General features: G+C 39.6%; 1 protein-coding gene across 1 annotated transcript in view; it reads right to left on the bottom strand.

Moving 5' to 3' along the window:
- Nucleotides 1-21,389, bottom strand: part of CPE (carboxypeptidase E) — a 132,247-nt gene that overhangs the window by 9,730 nt on the left and 101,128 nt on the right. The gene's annotated exons all lie outside the window — the stretch shown is intronic.

Below are 21,389 nucleotides of genomic sequence, written 5' to 3'. Positions count from 1 at the left end.
AGCACACTTCATTACGTTCTATTTTAAATTTGGTCCCCTGTGATTGTCTTATGTGGTCACTGTTAACAAGAATATTACATTACAACCCTTTAATACTTGTTCATTCTAGACAAAAAAAAGATATAATTTCCAACGACTTTGGCATTAAACCCATCAACAATATTATTTTGGTTGAAAGTTAGTGGTGTGAAAGATCAATGAACTTCAAAACTGAATATTGTTCTTAGAAATAAAATGGAAGAGCTGCTATTGAAAATAATGTCCTTGAAGTATGGTGGTTCCTCAAAAAACTGAAAATAGAACTACCTTATGACCCAGCAATCCCTCTACTGGGTATATATCCCCAAAACTCAGAAACATTGATACGTAAAGACACATGCAGCCCCATGTTTATTGCAGCATTGTTCACAGTGGCCAGGACATGGAAACAACCAAAAAGCCCATCAATAGATGACTGGATAAAGAAGATGTGGCACATATACACTATGGAATACTACTCAGCCATAAGAAATGATGACATCGGAACATTTACAGCAAAATGGTGGGATCTTGATAACATGATACGAAGCGAAATAAGTAAATCAGAAAAAAACAGGAACTGTATTATTCCATACGTAGGTGGGACATAATAGTGAAACTAAGAGACATTGATAAGAGTGTGGTGGTTACGGGGGGGAGGGGGGAATGGGAGAGGGATAGGGGGTGGGAGGGGCACAAAGAAAACAAGATAGAAGGTGACAGAGGACAATCTGACTTTGGGTGGTGGGTATGCAACATAATTGAACAACAAGATAACCTGGACTTGTTATATTTGAATATATGTATCCTGATTTATTGATGTCACCCCATTAAAAAAATAAAATTATAAAAAAAAAAAAAAAAAAAAGAAAATAATGTCCTTGAATTAAGAGGCAGTCATCAACTGACTACTCCAATGCAAACTACAAAAACAGCTGTTTTCTTTATTTTAAAATAATATGTTAAATTAAATCAGTATGTGTTTAAAGTGGCAGAGAGTCACTGCAGGTCTCTGAGAAAGTACTGCTTCGGGACAATCTAAGGTAATTCATTAAGGTTCATTACTTAACAAAATCTGTCCCCATGCCTCAAATACTCAGGTTGCTTCTCAATCCAACCCCAGAAAATGTTTTGGGGTTTTTTTGCTACTGATGACATTTGACTATTTCCCTACAGAAGACAGAAAAATCCTCATGTATCCCTTTGTCAAAAGAGAATCTGTCTAGTGGTACAATATTTTACAGAAAATATGAGCCCAATTAACAGCAAATGTTTTACATGTTCTATTTTAAAAACCACCCCAAACAAAACAAACCTCTGGAGTCACCATGGTGTGAGGAAGCCCGAATTAAACCATAAGGGAGACCACAGGAGAGGCCCTGAGGTGACATGATGATGGAGATGCCCAGGAGGCCCCCGGCTTCGGGGTCCCCAGTTCTCCAGCCCAACACCATCTGACATCAACCACATGAGAGACCTGAGCCACAACTGCCTAGCTAAGCAATTCCCAAAAACCCTGAGCAATAATAAAATAATTAATGTTTTAAGCCGCAACCTCTGGGGTGACCTGTGTGTGATGTAGCAATAATTGGAACATCTTCTCTATAGAAGAGAAGTGCATTCGGTTAAAAATGAAGTCTATACAATTATTATATGTAATAATAAAAAATATGTTGAAATTGTAAGTTTATATATTGGTATATGTACTGGTTTCCCAAATAAAAATAGTCTATGATCTCAAAAAGAAAAAAATCTTAGAAACTTGACAAAAGCAGCATGTAATTCTTTCCTCTAAACACAATTTAGAAATGGTAAAAAGTTATACACAGTCAGTAATAATAAATTATCATTTTATTGGCAACCAGTATAGTGAGAAGAGAGTAAATACATTTTTTAAAACTTTAGAATCTAGTGAATCTTTGTTGTTTTTCTCAAAATTGAGCTATGAATTAGCCAACCAAAATTAACAGACTGCAATTTACTTAATGGAAACATAAAAAGTTAGTTTTCTGAGTGATAGTCACATGGTGAAAGAGTCACTGGGGATCAGAAAAACTGTGGAGATGAATTTATTCATTTTAAGGCATTATAATCCTGATATTATCAATATTATAAACCTTAAAGAAATGACAGGTTTAAATTCCCTCATCACTGGAAAATAAGCCAAACAATCACTTCACTTCTAAAACATGTAATTCACCTGCATTAGGCCGAAAAAACCCAGTTAATAATCATGACTTTACTTTTTTCAGCTTCTGCCTGTTACAGTATACGGTTTAACAAACAAGTAAGTAAATGTCTATCTCTGATATGCCAATTGTGGAGCACAACTTTTCTTTTTAAAAATGCTACTGTAGTGATAAATCTCAAGTGAAGTGTTATGGGGTGTCACAACTCCACATCAATGCAAACTGGAAAACTTTGTCACTTCATGGCTTTTTCAAAAGAAATTGCAGAAGTGAAAATTTCACTCATGACTGGAAAAGCTATTTCATACACTTGTTCCTTCTGTAATGCTCTCTCCTCAGATTCCAGAACATTGCAGTCAACCAGGACTTAAAAAAATTCCAGAACATTCTACATTGTTTGTAGGACTGTTGACATCAGTGGCACTTAAACTCTGGTGCACTTAAACATCACTCAGACAGCTTGCCAAAACAGGGATTCTGGCATCCTGCCCTGCAGGGAATATGCTTCAGTGGACAGGAAACTCATTTTTAACAAGAACCTAGATGATTCTGAAGCAGGTGCCCATGAGGAATTCTTTGGGAATTTTGAGAACTAAACTGTTCCAAAGCTACTGTGTGGGGGGCTCCTCTTAGCCAACTATCTAACCCTAATTCACTTTACAATTCCAGTCCCCACAAACAGCCCTTTAAAACTCTGCAAGAAACTTCCTTTCAACCAATTACAGAATTAGATCTCCTAATCACCTATTTTCCAGGAGTTGCATACTGGTCCAAACTTAGATTTTAGGCCCAGGTGTTCAATTACTAATCACCACCATGCTCTGTTTCATTGTCAAGACGACAGTTTCAGCACAGAACATCTGGCAGTCTTCACTGACCGCTCACCGGACTGTGAGCCCTAACTGGAGTGTTCACGAGGCGTTCTGCAGGAGTGCAATCATGTAAAGTCCACTCTATAGCTTCTGCACCGTTCACACCCTAATTCTGATGCCCTAGCAGGGTGTGTCACAGGCATCGCGGACAGGTCAGATCGGTGTTTCCCAACGTGGGGCCCACGCCCCACAGGGGGGCAATTCGATAGTTAAGGGGGCAATTTGAAAATGGACTCAACACGACTAACTCTTTCGCCCCGGGCCATTTAAATGCAATGCTAGATATCGGTGCCAAATTTAACAAAAAATGCAATTCTTAAATAATTGCGGTAAATAATTATTAAGTATAATTTCATTTGACGAGACCAAAATATCAACTGGGTGATTGGCATTGTCAAGTAAACTTCGTCCTGGGTTCACTGCGGAGCGTGCCGTCTGCCGCGGGAACCCAGGACGTTTTAAAAACTCGCTAAACAACGCAGTTATTCTCACCTAATTGGCCCATCGCAACTTCTGTAGTGTTTCACATCATTCAGTTGGTGTTAATTTGAAATAAGTGTCAGTCAAAACTGTTGTAAAAGCTCGTTGATTTAATAAATATACATATATATATTGTATAGATATAATTGGTAAGTATTTGATTTTATTTTTATCAATATTAAACTCTTTATTAAGTACTTCTTGCATCGGGGCTAGAAAGCAATAATATTTTATAAATATTATTGGGGTTATAATAGTGCATGCAGGACAATTTTAATTTTAGAAGCATAACTTTCCAGAAAATTTTGTCAAGTGGAAAAAATATAGATACCTTTTGATTTGTGGTGGTAGTGTAGTAAATGTGTTATATACATTTAAATAAATATGAATTTTTAGTATACGTTTACTCTATGTCACATTGAATATATTTTAACACATATTTTAATATTAGTTTTTAATTGATCTTATTTTTATTATAGCCCATAGTAAAATGAGTGGTGCAAGCAAGAAAAAAACTCGTCAATATTCGGAGGAATATTTAAAATTTGGGTTCATACCCGCTGTTCACGATGAGCGGATTCCTTTTTGTCTTTTATGCCAGCAATGCTTGACCAACGAATCAATGAAACGAGGTCGTCTTGAGGCGCATTTGAAGGCAAAACATAGTGCTCATATTAATTCAGATTTGAGTTACTTTAAAATTTTAAGGAAAATTTTTGAAAAAAGAACAACATTAAAGTCTCTATTTACTGCTCATACTTCAACTAATAATCGTGTTCTTGAGGCTAGTTATCAAATTTCTTTATTCATCGCTAAAACTGGAGAAAATCACACTGTAGGAAAGAATTTAATAAAACCGTCAATATCAGCATTTCTTAAAAGGTTCTTGAAAAAGATGACAAAGATGTAAAAGCTATGCCACTCAGTAACAATTCTGTTAGCAGAAGAATAGACGAAATGAGTGAGGATATTGAAAAACAACTTATTGGGACATCCGGGAAATGGCGCCATGAGCAGCACATCCGACAGATCTCCCCAAAATCTCAACAAATTTATCAACTAGAAACAGAAAAATTTGTCCTCGGAGCATTCCGGAGTTCCACACAAACTGAAAGCAAAAGGACAGTTATCAATTGAATCTGAGAGACGAGGGAGTGGAGAAAGCTAACTACCGCAGGGACGTTCATTCAAGCCGCGGAGGGAGTGCGCCTGTGGTGAGTCGGCCCACACTTGGGACCGGAGAGCAGCCGCTGGTGCGCGCGGTCCGGTCACAGAGCGAGCACTGCCAGGGTCCCCAGCGGCCCGCACACTGCGAGTGAGAGTCCCCAGCCACCGGTGTCTGGAGCACCCCATTCGCGCGCGTGCCCTAGGCGTCCCACGAGCCCAGAGCGCCCCACTGGGCCGCACACCTAGGGTGCCCCATTATCCCGCGCGCCTGGTGCGCCCCAGCCGCCAGTGGCGGGGCGAGCGGGAGAGGCGCCAGGGCGGTCTTCCTACTTGGGAGATTCTCTGCGTGGGCGGGGCACCTCACCCAGCCATTCAAGCTAACAATCAAGCGTTGGGGGAGGGGCGCGCGGGCAGCCTGAAATACTTTCTGGAGCACAGCTGCGGATCCAAACACTGAAATTAGCTTAACCCACGAAATCTGCACACCCACGGGGCTCTAATTGATAAGATCTCTCTCAGTTCAGCGATCCAAGACAAGAGGCGTGATATTTTTTAGTGCCTCTCGCTAAAGGGGTGGGGGCAACTTCTGATTGACAGAGCCTCCATATTCAGGAATAAACACTAACAAGAGGGACTTGGCAGATAAGATCTATACTACACTAGTAGCAAGCAGTGACTAGTGCCTCTTCTTCCCAGCCAAAACAGGCTACAAAGTGTGGAAAGCCTGGGTTGAGTGGTCCAACTGAATGCTAGGCGCTGAACAGTCACCTTGACAACAATTGACTCCCAGCCCCGCCTGATTATGCTAGAGGCCCTGACTGCCAGAGCCTTTCCCAGAGCCTTGCGCTGAGTGGGGATAGAGTGGGGATTTCCTAGTTCTTTGAGCCTCTTACTCCCCAGGCAGAAGCAGTAGCAGCCTTATAGCTGGATCACCAGGCTGCTAATTCAGGAAGGGGAGACTAGGAGAGAGACTCCAGGAAAGCAAACTCTCTCATTGTTGGACCCTGCAAATGCCAACAAGCCTTGACTACCAGCAAGACTAAAGCTAATTATGTGACATTGCCATAGAATCCAATCAACTGCAAATCCCTACCTAAGTGTGACACAGGGACAGAGCCTGGGGTACAGAGTCACTGACCAGGAAGAGGGAGAGAAAAGAAAAAGGAAGAAGTTAACCTCTCAAAATCAAGAAAAATCCACAGACTTTATAACTTGTTCCACTAATTTTTCATTGTTGTTGTTTGTTTCTTCTATCTTATTGCCTTTATTATTATTATTTCTATTTCCTCCACCTCGGTCCATTTATTCTCTGCCCATCTTATGCTTCCCTTTTCTTGAACTACACTACCCATGAGTGTTACATTTTATTTCTTTTCTTTATCCTCACTCCCCTTTAAGGTTACACTCCAAAACACTTAACTCTCACTCTCTCCCCTATTGTTTTTTTTGTTTTGCTTTATTTTGTTTTTTTCTCTTCCTTCGTTTTTCTCTTTTTCCTATTTTTTCCTTTCTATTCGTTTCTTCTTTTCTCCTTTTACTTTTCCTCCCATTTAATCCTCAATCACAAACAAATTATTTAATTTGGGACTCAAGTTTTTTTGGGTTTTTTTTTTTTGCTTTTGTTTTTTGGGGGTTTTTTTTGTTTATTTTTGTGTCATTTTGGGTACTTTTTACATTGCTTTTTAACTCACTAGCATTCCTCCCAACCCAAGGTCTCCATTGTATTTAGTCTTCGCTCCACTTATTACAACAGATTTTTACTTTTTATTCTAATTTTTTTTCTTCTTTATTATTCTTTTTTTTCCCCTTTTTTCTGGTTCCCTCTTATCCCTCTCAATATATCTCTTAGTTGACCATCACTTACAAGCAAATTATCTTATGCTTGTCTAAGATTTTCTCCTTTTTTTTTTTGCATTTAGTAGGTCCCTACTCCCTTTTCTTGCCCCTTGAACTCTTCACCCCAAATCAGGCCCTCCGATATAGGCAGTTTTTGTTCCATTTAGCATAATATAATTCACAGGTCATCACGATATTTCCCTGAGGAGGGGAGAGGAGGGGAAGAGAAGAAAGAAAAAAGGGGGAAATAATAAATTATTACTGGTTTTTTTTTTGTGGGGTGTTTTACCTTTTTTTTTTTTTTTTTTACTCTTTATTAATTCTAATTAGTGCTATCAACAAGACCACCCTCAGATGCCAATAAGAAAGAGGAAATCGAATATTATGGATACAAAAGATAGAGAGGTAACACAAATTGATGTGGAAAAATCTATGGAGAAAAGATTTAACATATTGGAAGCCTTGGAGCTAAATGACAGAGAATTTAAAATAGAAATCTTAAAAATACTCAGAGATCAGCGGTAGAGCGTCGGCCTAGCGTGCGGAGGACCCGGGTTCGATTCCCGGCCAGGGCACACAGGAGAAGCGCCCATTTGCTTCTCCACCCCTCCGCCGCGCTTTCCTCTCTGTCTCTCTCTTCCCCTGCCGCAGCCAAGGCTCCACTGGAGCAAAAATGGCCCGGGTGCTGGGGATGGCTCTGTGGCCTCTGCCTCAGGCGCTAGAGTGGCTCTGGTCGCAACATGGCAACGCCCAGGATGGGCAGAGCATCGCCCCCTGGTGGGCAGAGCGTCGCCCCTGGTGGGCATGCCGGGTGGATCCCGGTCGGGCGCATGCGGGAGTCTGTCTGACTGTCGCTCCCTGTTTCCAGCTTCAGAAAAATGAAGAAAAAAAAATACTCAGAGATATACAAGAAAACACAGAAAGGCAATATAGGGAGATCAGAAAACAACTCAACGAACACAAAGAATATATTACCAAGGAAATTGAAACTATAAAAACAAATCACACAGAAATGAAAAACTCAATTCATGAGCTGAAAAACGAGGTAACAAGCTTAGCTAACAGAACAGCCCAGATAGAAGATAGGATTAGTGAAATAGAAGACAAGCAACTTGAGGCACAACAGAGAGAAGAAGAAAGAGACTCAAAAATAATAAAAAATGAGAAAGCCCTACAGGAATTGTCTGACTCCATCAGAAAGAATAACAAGAATAATAGGTATATCAGAGGGAGAAGAGAAAGAAAATGGAATGGAGAATATACTCAAACAAATAACAGACGAGAACTTCCCAAGCCTGTGGAAAGAACTAAAGCCTCAAATTCAAGAAGCAAACAGAACACCGAGTTTTCTTAACCCCAACAAACCCACTCCAAGGCACATCATAATGAAGATGACACAAACCAATGACAAAGAAAAAATTCTCAAGGCAGCCAGGGAAAAGAAGAGTACAACATATAAAGGAAGGCCTATTAGATTATCATCAGATTTCTCAGCAGAAACTCTACAAGCTAGAAGACAGTGGACCCCAATATTTAAAGCCCTGAAAGAGAGGAACTTTCAGCCAAGAATACTATACCCATCAAAGCTATCCTTCAAGTACAAAGGAGATATAAAAACATTCACAAATACAGAAAAGATGAGAGAATTTATCAGCAGAAAGCCACCACTCCAGGAATTACTAAAGGGGGTTCTCCAATCAGATACAAAGAACAAAAAAAAACAGAGCCACAAGTAACAGCTCCACCAAGAACACAATAAAACCAAACTTAAACTGTGACAAAAAAAAAAAGAAAAAAAGGGGGGAGAGGATGGAGATTAACAGTAGCAAAGGACGATGAAGTGCAGAAATACTCATAAGATAGGGTACTACAATGAATATGGTAGGTACCCTTTTCATTACTTAATGGTAACCACCCTTGAAAAAACCACCACAAAAACACTTGACTTAAAAAAGGTAGCAACAGCCCTGGCCGGTTGGCTCAGCGGTAGAGCGTCGGCCTAGCGTGCGGAGGACCCGGGTTCGATTCCCGGCCAGGGCACACAGGAGAAGTGCCCATTTGCTTCTCCACCCCTCCGCCGCGCTTTCCTCTCTGTCTCTCTCTTCCCCTCCCGCAGCCAAGGCTCCATTGGAGCAAAGATGGCCCGGGCGCTGGGGATGGCTCTGTGGCCTCTGCCTCAGGCGCTAGAGTGGCTCTGGTCGCAACATGGCGACACCCAGGATGGGCAGACAGAGCATCGCCCCTGGTGGGCAGAGCTTCGCCCCTGGTGGGCGTGCCGGGTGGATCCCGGTAGGGCGCATGCGGGAGTCTGTCTGACTGTCTCTCCCTGATTCCAGCTTCAGAAAAGTGAAAAAAAAAAAAAGGTAGCAACAGAGGAAAGAAGAATGGAATACAAACAAAAAAAACAAATGATAGAAAAACAAAAGAGAAGAATCAAACAAGATACAAAACTAACAGAAAGCAATTTATAAAATGGCAATAGGGAACCCACAACTGTCAATAATTACACTAAATGTAAATGGATTAAACTTACCAATAAAAAGACACAGAGTAGAAGAATGGATTAAAAAAGAAAATCCAGTGACGTCACGGAAATGGCGCCGTGAGAAGCGCGTCCGACAGCTCTCCCCTAAATCACAACAAATTTATCAACTAGAAACAGAAAAATTTATCCTCAGAGCATTCCGGAGTTCCACACAAACTGAAAGCAAAAAGACTGTTATCACTTGAATCTGAGAGACGAGGGTGTGGAGGAAGCTACCGCAGCGACGCTCATTCAAGCCGAGGGAGTGCGCCTGCGGTGAGTCAGCCCATATACTTGGGAACCGCGAGCCACCGCGAGCGGCCGACGCGAGCCGCCACCACGAGCCGCCGCGAGCCCCCGCGAGCCGCCGCGCCGCAAACCGCCACCGCGAGTGGCCGCCACGAGCCACCGCCGCGAGCAGCTGAGCGCCCGCCCGGTCCGGTTGAGCACCGCTGACATTCCCAGCAGCCCGCACACTGCGAATGGGGGTCGCCGGCCACCGGTGCCTGGAGCGCCCCATTGCCTTGGGCATTCCACGCGCCCAGGGCGCCCTGCTGGCCCGTACACCCAGGGGGCTCCATTATCCTGGGCCTGGTGCGGTCCAGCCGCCAGCGGCGGGGCGAGCGGGAGAGGCTTGGGAGATTCTCTCCGTGGGTGGGGCACCTCACCCAGCCATTCAAGCTAACAATCAAGCGTTGGGGGAGGGGCGCGCGCAGGCAGCCTAAAATACTTTCGGAAGCACAGCTGCGACCCAATCACTGAAATTAGCTTAACCCATGAAATCTGCGCACCCTCGGTTCTAATTGATAAGATCTCTCTCAGTTCAGCGATCCAAGACAAGAGGCGTGATATTTTTTAAGTGCCTGTTGCTAAAGGGGCGGGGGCAACTTCTGATTGATAGTGCCTCCATATTCAGGGATAAACGCTAACAAGAAGGACTTGGCAGATAATAAGGTCTATACTACACTAGTCGTAAGCAGAGACTAGTGCCTCTTCTTCCCTGCAAAAACAGGCTACAAAGTGTGGAAAGCCTGGGTTGAGAGGTCCAACTAAATGATAGGCGCTGAACAGTCACCTTGACAACAATTGACTGCCACCCCAGCCTGATTACACTGGAGGCCCTGACTGTCAGAGCCTTTCCCAAAGCCTTGCACTGAGTGGGGATAGAGTGGGGATTTCCCAGCTCTTTGAGCCTCTTACTCCCCAGGCAGAAGCAGTTGCAGCCTTATAGCTGGATCACCAGGCTGCTAATTCAGAAAGGGGGGACTAGGAGAGAGAATCCAGGAAAGCAAACTCTCTCATCGTTGGACCCTGCAAACGCCAACAAGCCTTTACTTCCAGCAAGACTAAAGCCAATTATATGACATTGCCATAGAATCCCATCAACTGCAAATCCCTACCTAAGAGTGACACAGGAGCAGAGCCTGGGGTACAGAGTCACCGACTAGGAAGAGGGAGAGAAAAGAAAAAGGAAGAAGTTAACCTCTCAAAATCAAGAAAAACCCACAGACTTTACAACTTGATCCACTAATTTTTTGTTGTTGTTTGTTTCTTCTATCTTTTTGCATTTATTTCCTCCACCTCGGTCCTTCTATTCTCTGCCCATCTTATGCTTCCCCTTTCTTGAACTACACTACCCATGAGTGTTGCATTTTATTTTTCTTCTTCATCCTCACCCTCCTTTTTTTTTTTTTTTTTTTTTTTTTTTTTTTCTTCATTTTTCTGAAGCTGGAAACAGGGAGAGACAGTCAGACAGACTCCCGCATGCGCCCGACCGGGATCCACCCGGCACGCCCACCAGGGGCAGTGCTCTGCCCCCCAGGGGGCGATGCTCTGCCCATCCTGGGCGTCGCCATATTGCGACCAGAGCCACTCTAGCGCCTGAGGCAGAGGCCACAGAGCCATCCCCAGCGCCCGGGCCATCTTTGCTTCAATGGAGCCTTGGCTGCAGGAGGGGAAGAGAGAGACAGAGAGGAAAGCGCGGCGGAGGGGTGGAGAAGCAAATGGGCGCTTCTCCTATGTGCCCTGGCCGGGAATCGAACCCGGGTCCTCCGCACGCTAGGCTGACGCTCTACCGCTGAGCCAACCGGCCAGGGCCCCTCCTTTAAGGTTATACTCCAAAACACTTAACTCTCACTCTCTCCTCTTTTGTTTTTTGTTTGTTTGTTTGTTTTGTCTTGCTTTATTTTGTTTTTTTCTCCTCCTATTTTATTTCTTCCTTCGTTTTTCTCTTTTTATTTTTTCCTTTCTATTCGTTTTTTCTTTTCTCATTTTACTTTCCTCCCATATAATCCTCAATCACGAACAAATTAGTTAATTTGGGACTCAAGGCTTTTTTTTGGCTTTCTCTTTTTTGCTTTTGTTTTTTTTTTTTTTTCTCTTGTTTGTTTATTTTTGTGGCATTTTGGGTCCTCCCAACCCAAGGTCTCCATTGTATTTAGTCTTCGCTCCACTTAATACAACAGATTTTTACTTATTATTTTTATTTTTTCTTCTTTATTATTCTTTTTTGGTCCTTTTTTCTGATTCCCTCTTGTCCCTCTCATTATATCTCTTAGTTGACCATCACTTACAAGCAAATCATCTTATGCTTGTCTAAGATTTTCTTCCTTTTTTTTTTTTTTTTTTTTTTTTTTGCATTTAGTAGGTCCCTACTCCCTTTTTTTTGCCCCTTGAACTCTTCACCCCAAATCAGGCCATCCATTATAGGCATGATATTTCCCTGGGGAGGGGAGAGGAGGGAAAGAGAAGAGAGAAAAAAAAGGGGGAAATAATAAATTATTACTGTTTTTTTTGTGGGGTATTTTACCCTTTTTTTTTTTTCTTTTTACTCTTTATTAATTCTAATTAGTGCTATCAATAAGACCACCCTCAGATGCCGATAAGAAAGAGGAAATCGAATATTATGGATACAAAAGAAAGAGAGGTAACACAAATAGATGTGGAAAAATCTATGGAGAAAAGACTTAACATATTGGAAGCCTTGGAGCTAAATGACAGAGAATTTAAAATAGAAATCTTAAAAATACTCAGAGATATACAAGAAAACACAGAAAGGCAATATAGGGAGATCAGAAAACAACTCAATGAACACAAAGAATATATTACCAAGGAAATTGAAACTATAAAAACAAATCACACAGAAATGAAAAACTCAATTCACGAGCTGAAAAACGAGGTAACAAGCTTAGCTAACAGAACAGCCCAAATTGAAGATAGGATTAGTGAAATAGAAGACAAACAACTTGAGGCACAACAGAGAGAAGAAGAAAGAGACTCAAAAATAATAAAAAATGAGAAAGCCCTACAGGAATTGTCTGACTCCATCAGAAAGAATAACATAAGAATAATAGGTATATCAGAGGGAGAAGAGAAAGAAAATGGAATGGAGAATATACTCAAACAAATAATAGACGAGAACTTCCCAAGCCTGTGGAAGGAACTAAAGCCTCAAATTCAAGAAGCAAACAGAACACCAAGTTATCTTAACCCCAACAAACCCACTCCAAGGCACATCATAATAAAGATGACACAAACCAATGACAAAGAAAAAATTCTCAAGGCAGCCAGGGAAAAGAAGAGTACAACATATAAAGGAAGGCCTATTAGATTATCATCAGATTTCTCAGCAGAAACTCTACAAGCTAGAAGAGAGTGGACCCCAATATTTAAAGCCCTGAAAGAGAGGAACTTTCAGCCAAGAATACTATACCCATCAAAGCTATCCTTCAAGTATGAAGGAGATATAAAAACATTCACAAATACAGAAAAGATGAGAGAATTTATCAGCAGAAAGCCCCCACTCCAGGAAATACTAAAGGGGGTTTTCCAACCAGATTCAAAGAACAAAAGAAAACAACACCACAAGTAACAGCTCCACCAAGAACACAATAAAACCAAACTTAAACTGTGACAACAAAGGAAAAAAAGGGGGGAGAGGATGGAGATTAACAGTAGCAAAGGATGATGAAGTGCAGAAATACTTATAAGATAGGGTACTACAATGAATATGGTAGGTACCCTTTTCATTACTTAATGGTAACCACCCTTAAAAAAACCACCACAAAAACACTTGACTTAAAAAAGGTAGCAACAGAGGAAAGAAGTATGGAACACAAACAAACAAAAACAAATGATAGAAAAACAAAAGAGAAGAATCAAACTAGATACAAAACTAACAGAAAGCAATTTATAAAATGGCAGTAGGGAACCCACAAGTGTCAATAATTACACTAAATGTAAATGGATTAAACTTACCAATAAAAAGACACAGAGTAGCAGAATGGATTAAAAAAGAAAATCCAACTATATGCTGCCTACAAGAAACACATCTAAGCAACAAGGATAAAAACAAATTCAAAGTGAAAGGCTGGAAAACAATACTCCAAGCAAACAACACCCAAAAAAAAGCAGGCGTAGCAATACTCATATCTAATAATGCTGACTACAAGACAGAAAAAGTACTCAGAGACAAAAATGGTCATTTCATAATGATTAAGGGGAAGTTGAATCAAGAAGACATAACAATCCTTAATATATATGCACCAAACCAAGGAGCACCAAAATATATAAGACAGCTACTTATTGACCTTAAAACAAAAACTAACAAAAATACAATCATACTTGGAGACCTCAATACACCGCTGACGGCTCTAGATCGGTCATCCAAACAGAGAATCAATAAAGATATAGTGGCCTTAAACGAAATACTAGAACACCTGGATATGATAGACATCTACAGGACACTTCATCCCAAAGCGACAGAGTATACATTTTTCTCTAGTGTACATGGAACATTCTCAAGAATTGACCATATGTTGGGCCACAAAGACAATATCAGCAAATTTAGAAAAATTGAAATTGTACCAAGCATATTTTCTGATCATAAAGCCTTGAAACTAGAATTCAACTGCAAAAAAGAGGGGGGAAAACCCACAAAAATGTGGAAACTAAACAACATACTTTTAAAAAATGAATGGGTCAAAGAGGAAATAAGCGCAGAGATTAAAAGATATATACAGACAAATGAAAATGAAAATACGACATATCAGAATCTATGGGATGCAGCAAAAGCAGTAATAAGAGGAAAGTTCATATCACTTCAGGCCTATATGAACAAACAAGAGAGAGCCGAAGTAAACCACTTAACCTCACACCTTAAGGAACTAGAAAAAGAAGAACAAAGACAACCCAAAACCAGCCGAAGAAAGGAGATAATAAAAATCAGAGCAGAAATAAATGAAATAGAGAACAGAAAAACTATAGAAAAAATCAATAAAACAAGGAGCTGGTTCTTTGAAAAGATCAACAAAATTGACAAACCCTTGGCAAGACTCACCAAGGAAAAAAGGCACAGGACTCAAATAAATAAAATCCAAAATGAAAGAGGAGAGATCACCACAGACATCATAGATATACAAAGAATTATTGTAGAATACTATGAAAAATTATATGCCACCAAATACAACAATCTAGAAGAAATGGATAAATTCCTAGAACAATACAACCTTCCTAGACTGAGTCATGAAGAAGCAGAAAGCCTAAACAGACCAATCAGCAGGGAAGAAATAGAAAAAACTATTAAAAACCTCCCCAAAAATAAAAGCCCAGGCCCAGACGGTCATACTAATGAATTCTATCAAACATTCAAAGAAGACTTGGTTCCTATTCTACTCAAAGTCTTCCAAAAAATTGAAGAAGAAGCAATACTTCCAAACACATTTTATGAGGCCAACATAACCCTCATACCAAAACCTGGCAAGGATGGCACAAAGAAAGAAAACTACAGACCAATATCTCTAATGAATACAGATGCTAAAATACTAAACAAAATACTGGCAAACCGAATACAACAACATATTAAAAAAATAATACATCATGATCAAGTGGGATTCATCCCAGAATCTCAAGGATGGTTCAACATACGCAAAACGGTTAACGTAATACACCATATCAACAAAACAAAGAACAAAAACCACATGATCTTATCAATAGATGCAGAAAAGGCTTTTGATAAAATACAACACAATTTTATGTTTAAGACTCTCAACAAAATGGGTATAGAAGGAAAATATCTCAACATGATAAAGGCCATATATGATAAACCATCAGCCAACATCATACTAAACGGCATAAAACTGAGGACTTTCTACCTTAAATCAGGAACAAGACAGGGTTGTCCACTCTCTCCACTCTTATTCAACGTGGTGCTAGAAGTTCTGGCCAGAGCAATCAGACAAGACAAAGAAATAAAAGGCATCCATATCGGAAAAGAAGAAGTAAAGCTATCACTTTTTGCTGATGATATGATCCTATACATCGAAAACCTGAAGGACTCCACAAAAAGATTATTAGAAACAATAAACCAATACAGTAAGGTCGCAGGATACAAAATTAACATACAAAAGTCCATAGCCTTTCTATATGCCAACAATGAAATATTGGAAAACGAACTCAAAAAAATAATTCCCTTCACAATTGCAACAACAACAAAAAAATACCTAGGAATAAACATAACAAAGAATGTAAAGGACCTATATAACGAAAACTACAAGGCATTATTAAGAGAAATAGAAAAAGACATAATGAGATGGAAAAATATTCCTTGTTCTTGGATAGAAAGAATAAATATAATTAAAATGGCCATATTACCCAAAGCAATATATAAATTTAATGCAATTCCCATCAAAATTCCTATGACATTTTTTAAAGAAATGGAACAAAAAATCATCAGATTTATATGGAACTATAAAAAACCCCGAATAGCCAAAGCAATCCTAAGGAAAAAGAATGAAGCTGGGGGCATTACAATACCTGACTTTAAACTATATTATAGAGCCACGATAATCAAAACAGCATGGTATTGGCAGAAAAATAGACACTCAGACCAATGGAACAGAATAGAAACCCCAGAAATAAAACCACATTTATATGGTCAAATAATCTTTGATAAAGGGGCCAACAACACACAATGGAGAAAAGAAAGCCTCTTCAACAAATGGTGTTGGGAAAACTGGAAAGCCACATGCAAAAGAATGAAGCTCGACTACAGCCTGTCCCCGTGTACTAAAATTAATTCAAAATGGATCAAAGACCTAAATATAAGACCTGAAACAATAAAGTACATAGAAGAAGACATAGGTACTAAACTCATGGACCTGGGTTTTAAAGAACATTTTATGAACTTGACTCCAATGGCAAGAGAAGTGAAGGCAAAGATAAATGAATGGGACTACATCAGAATAAAAAGTTTTTGCTCAGCAAGAGAAACTGATAACAAAATAAACAGACAGCCAACTAAATGGGAAATGATATTTTCAAACAACAGCTCAGATAAGGGCCCAATATCCAAAATTTACAAAGAACTCATAAAACTCAACAACAAACAAACAAACAATCCAATAAAAAAAATGGGAAGAGGACATGAACAGACACTTCTCCCAGGAAGAAATACAAATGGCCAACAGATATATGAAAAGATGCTCAGCTTCATTAGTTATTAGAGAAATGCAAATCAAAACTACAATGAGATACCACCTCACACCTGTTAGATTAGCTATTATCAACAAGACAGGTAATAGCAAATGTTGGAGAGGCTGCGGAGAAAAGGGAATTCTCATCTACTGTTGGTGGGACTGTAAAGTAGTACAACCATTATGAAGGAAAGTATGATGGTTCCTCAAAAAACTGCAAATAGAACTACCTTATGACCCAGCAATCCCTCTACTGGGTATATACCCCAAAACCTCAGAAACATTGATACGTAAAGACACATGTAGCCCCATGTTCATTGCAGCACTGTTCACAGTGGCCAAGACATGGAAACAACCAAAAAGCCCTTCAATAGAAGACTGGATAAAGAAGATGTGGCACATACACACTATGGAATACTACTCAGCCATAAGAAATGATGACATCGGATCATTTACAGCAAAATGGTGGGATCTTGATAACATTATACAGAGTGAAATAAGTAAATCAGAAAAAAACAAGAACTACATGATTCCATACATTGGAGGAACATAAAAACGAGACTAAGAGACATGGACAAGAGTGTGGTGGTTACCAGGGGTGGGGGGAGGGAGGACATGGGAGGGAGGGAGGGAGAGAGTTAGGGGGAGGGGGAGGGGCACAGAGAACTAGATAGAGGGTGACGGAGGACAATCTGACTATGGGCGAGGGGTATGCAACATAATTTAATAACAAGATAACCTAGACATGTTTTATTTGAATATATGTACCCTGATTTATTAATGTCATCCCATTAACATTAATAAAAATTTATTAAAAAAAAACAACTTATTGAAAAGCTGAAAACAAGAAAATTCTCCTTTCAAATGGATGAATCAACTTTGAGAGACAGGCAGTATTGATAACTTACGTAAGATATATTGATAAAGGACATTTTGCTGAAGAAATGTTGTTCTGTAAAAGATTAGAAAGCACCATTACCTCCAAAGATATATATAATAAGCTAAAAAACTACTTAGATGTCAATGATATACCAATGAAAAATATAACATCTTGTGCTGCAGATGGTGCTCCCAATATGATGGGCAAGAAAAATGGCTGCTTGCCTGACCAGGCAATGGCGCAGTGGATAGAGCATTGGACTGGGATGTGGAAGACCCAGTTCCGAGACCCCGAGGTCACTAGCTTGAGCGAGGGCTCATCTGGTTTTAGCAAAAGCTCACCAGCTTAAGCCCAAGGTCGCTGGCTCAAGCAAGGGGTTACTCGGTCTGCTGAAGGCCCACAGTCAAGGCACATATGAGAAAGCAATCAATGAACAACTAAGGTGTTGCAACGTATAACAAAAAACTAATGATTGATGCTTCTCATCTCTCCGTTCCTGTCTGTCTGTCCCTGTCTATCCTTCTCTCTGACTCTCTCTCTTTATAAAGAAAAAAAAAAAGTTAAAAAGAAAAAAAGAAAAATGGCTGCTTAAAATTGATGAAAGATGCAAATCCAGAAATGATTCTTGTGCATTGTGTTATTCATAGGGAAAACTTGGTAGCTAAAAACATCTCGCCTGTTCTGAATGAAGTATTACATACAGTAATAAAGTGTGTTAATGCTATTAAAGCTAGTGCCAAATGTGAGCATCTTTTCAAGCTATTTTGTGAAGAACAAAATGAAGACCATGTGAGACTTTTACTTCATACTGAAGTAAGATGGCTATCTTAAGGAAACTGTTTGAAAAGATTTATGGAACTGTTTGATACTCTTAGTGATTTTTTAAGCGACAAACCTGAAATGAAGTATCTGTTAATAATAGATGGTAAAGCATTTGTGAATTATTTAGCCGATATCTTTGAAAAACTAAATATATTAAATAAGCAACTTCAAGGAACAAATAAAACTCTTGTCGATGCAAAAGCAAAGATATTTGGTTTCATTACTAATATTGAGTTATGTCAGAAACATATTAACAACAAAAACTTTAAACAGTTTCATAGGCTCCAAAAATGTGAAGTAACTGATACCGCTTTACTTGTTATTGTCAATCATTTGAATATTCTATCGGCTGATTTAAAAGAAAGATTTTCTGATTTAAAACAAATTGATTTCCCAACATGGATGATGCAGCCAATATTAGTGGATTTGTCTGATATATCAAATATGCAGTATCAAGAAGAACTCGCAGAATTGCAAAATGATGAATCAGTTAAAGCTTTATTTAATATCAAAGGAGCGATGGCATGGCTTTGTGAGGAAACAGAAATCAAATACCCAAATTCAACCAAATGTGCAAGAAAACTATTGCTACTGTTTCCATCTTCATTTTTAGCTGAATGTGGATTTAGTGCTATAAATGATTTACTGGTAAAAAAAAAAAAAGAAATCGGCTGGATATAACACAACGTAGAGACTTGAGACTAAAGCTAACCAAATTGGAACCTAATATAAAATCTCTGTGCAGCAAGCATCAAGCGCAAGGATCACACTAAATTAAAATAATAAATTAATATAGAAAAATCTGTATTAAAATTATTTGGAATTTAAATTTCTGTTTTTCATTATATGTTTTGAAATTTTACTCACTGTGTTTTGTTAACAATTTCATAGTGATTTCTTCCTAGAACCTATCATTTATGTTTATTAAGTGAATAAATCAATTTTTAATGTTAAAAATTATGTATGTTACATAGCAGGGGACATAAAAATTTTAGAAAGGTTAAGGTGGGGCATGGCACAAAAAAGGTTGGGAAACACTGGGTCAGATTCTCATTCCAAGTGGTGTAGACCAGGACTTCCTGGCCTTGTCCCTCTTCCTTCCAAATCATTTCTTCATAAATTCATAGAGCTTTTCAATGAATTGATGTGTGCCCATTTGCAACAATACATATGACAAATATTCCCCTCTTTCCTAATGGCACACATTTGTGTTTTATTTTGTTTTAGATTGCATTTTTTTTCTCAAGAACTAGGAGAGGACTTAAGCAGCAGCTGAATCTGTTTTTCAATTATTGATCAGAGTAATAATCTTACTGGCATCAACTATAGTCAATCTTATAGTCTAACTCCAAGAAGATGCTAACCTTTTCTGAGTCCCAGAACCGGGTTAGGGACCCTTCTATGTACTGCCATGGTTCTTTGTAGTTAACCTGCATTTTGCATTCATCACCCTCTCTGGTAAGTATTCGTGTTTCTGAACCCCATTAACACGAAGCCTTCTTGAGGGTGGTCACTAGCCCCAGTGCCTCACAGGATGCCGAGGACAGGAAAGTAGCTCAATAAATTATTGTTGAAAACAATATATACAAAATAAAAACATTGTATTAAGGCAGCAGTCTTTGATATCTAAATGGAAAACACACAAATTAGCCTTGTCTTATTTCCTCTACCCTCAAAATACATTTTTCCAGTTAACTTTGCTCTTAGAAGTTCCATCTAAATACAATTCTCCTCAAAGGAGACATTTTACAGGTGTCCCCACCAAGTTTGTGCCAGGGTCAATATGGCCAATTATCCTCAGTTTTGTCGTTGAAAATACCTTTTTATATTAACATGCAACTGAGTTCCATTAATTTTTTAAAAAGCCTGTTTAATGGGTGTTTGAACATCACCGTCCGTCACCAGAGGAGCTAGTCCATGACAGTCCCTTTTGATAAGGCCCCTTCTATGGATATTCAACATGTGTAAATGAATTTTTAAGCTGATGTTACATTTTTTAAATGCATTGGGTTTGTATGTATGTTTCATGTACATATATGTATGCAAATAGTTATATATTTATTTAAATAGCATTTGTTTACGTCAAATAACTTTAAAATAAGTCTGGACTGTCTGCTGGCACATGAAATTAACCTCACTCTACTTGACTTTGGGTATAAATGGCACAGACAGAACAGAACCTGAAAACTGTCAGGCTCTGCAGGCAAGTAACAGTGATGAGGTCTTTGTCACCATTGCTGCCCCAGCGCCAATGTCTACATACATAGCATGGACACATGTGGTTGGCAAGGGACTGGCCTAGGTGAGTCTGAGTGGGTGAGGTATTTTATTCTGACAGATGATGAGATGCCCCAAAATTCTGTACAGACCCCATTGGAAAGGCTACACAGGAGACTCTCTGGTGAAGACCCAGCCTTATGTCGTGAGAGGCAATATGACACAGTGATTCTGGAACCAGCCTGGACGCTGGCTGAGTGACTTCAGGCAAGCTGTTTAATTTCCCTAGCCCCTGATTCCTCATTTTTAATTTGATGACGATGACGATGATGATGGAGAAGATAACAGTGATGATATCACTTTCCTCATAGAGTTGCTGTGAGGATTAAATATATCAATTGCTACATGTAAGGCATTTTGAAGAATGCTTAGGAAAGAGTAAATACCCACTAAATGTCAGCTATCACTATTAATATTACCTCAGGTGTAGCTGAGTTTAGTGTGAAGCACGGGGGCACAGAATGCCAGGATGCGTCACTCGTAGGTGCTGACCCCACGTCTGCATGAATGCCTCCTCAAACCCTGGATGCCTCACTTACCTCAGTCTAGCCCTTGTCCTGCCTGAGATGTCTGACCAGCCCAAGGCGATCAGGGCAGAGGATGGTCCTCGGACCTCCCTTGCTTAGAGCACTCTGAAAGAAGACAGGGTTTTACCTCACTTCTCCACAGTCCTCCAGTTTAATCAGTTCCCAGTGAATATTCATGAACCACAAAACCTATGACAGATGAAAGCCTATTTGAACCACTTCTGATACGTTTTCCACTGTAGCATCCTCATTCTGGGTCAGGTGAATTCCCCTAGACTGGGCTCCGCTTAGGAGACTATTGTACAACAGTACTAAATGCTATTTA

Source organism: Saccopteryx bilineata, chromosome 1, assembly GCF_036850765.1.
Source record: "Saccopteryx bilineata isolate mSacBil1 chromosome 1, mSacBil1_pri_phased_curated, whole genome shotgun sequence".
Classification (NCBI taxonomy): Eukaryota; Metazoa; Chordata; class Mammalia; order Chiroptera; family Emballonuridae; genus Saccopteryx; species Saccopteryx bilineata.
The sequence above is the reverse complement of the archived record's forward strand: the minus strand, read 5'-3'. Positions and strand labels throughout refer to the sequence as shown.